Source organism: Gavialis gangeticus, unplaced genomic scaffold (genome assembly GCF_001723915.1).
Source record: "Gavialis gangeticus isolate Ggan-Ray unplaced genomic scaffold, GavGan_comp1, whole genome shotgun sequence".
In the NCBI taxonomy this organism is placed as follows: Eukaryota; Metazoa; Chordata; order Crocodylia; family Gavialidae; genus Gavialis; species Gavialis gangeticus.
The window spans coordinates 23,799,315-23,800,100 of NW_017729031.1; the positions used below are offsets into that span (position 1 = coordinate 23,799,315).

The 786-nt window shown below is 53.4% G+C and overlaps 1 protein-coding gene across 2 annotated transcripts in view; it reads right to left on the reverse strand.

The window, feature by feature from the left end:
* Positions 1-290, reverse strand: part of SLC35F5 (solute carrier family 35 member F5) — a 53,789-nt gene extending 53,499 nt beyond the window's left edge. For both annotated transcript variants that reach the window (XM_019522520.1, XM_019522519.1), the window contains exon 1: positions 255-290. The gene's annotated coding sequence lies outside the window, so the exon portion shown is untranslated. The remainder of the gene's footprint in view (positions 1-254) is intronic.
* Positions 291-786: the final 496 nt, after the last annotated feature.

Genomic DNA, 786 nt, shown 5'->3' on the forward strand with positions numbered 1-786 from the left:
GAGCCCGAGCGGCGCCTGCCCCTTCCGGGGGCCGGGCCAGGCCGGGGAGGGCGGGTCTCGCGGCCCGGGGACAAGCGGGCGCCCCGTCGCCGATGTGGGATCGGCGCTGCGGCCGGGGCTTCGGGCAAGGCCCCGCGTGAGAGGCTGATTTGGGTGACTTGTCATCAGCAAGCGGCACTTCTTTTATTTTGTTTTTTAATTTCGACCTCACTTTGCCCCGTCCGTGAAGCCGCAGTGTAAAAGTATCTTCATACCAGGTGGATAATGTAAATGTTCGGTGTCACTTGACAGGCAAATAAATACAAGACGTCACACATACTCAGAGATCCCGGCACCGCCTGCAGGGGGACGCCGGGGGGGGTGTAAGGTTCCTCAAGCAGACACGACGTCTTGTATTTGAACAACCAAGTCGTTGGAGCATAATTCAAGGCGAGTTTTTGGGCGCAGTTGCCCGTCTGAGACCCCCCGAGGAACGAGAGAGGCTAAAAGTGCGACAGGAGGTCCAACGGTGACAAACTGCTGGAAGACTGATTTAGACTGGACATAAGGAAAAATTTTTTACTGTCCCAAAACTTTCTTACTGTCCCAAAACTTCTTTACTGTCCGAGGCTCGGGAGTCAGGAAGAGACTCCCTCCTCGTTGCTATGCAATCAGTGAAAACAGAAATAGGTAGAAATTAGGAAAACGAAAGATAAAACAGGGAAGGGGAGGGGGGGGGAAGCCAGAGGTAGTAATTCAAGGTAGAAAAGCGGCTGTCTATGGAAAAAGGAAATAGCTGGAAATTAG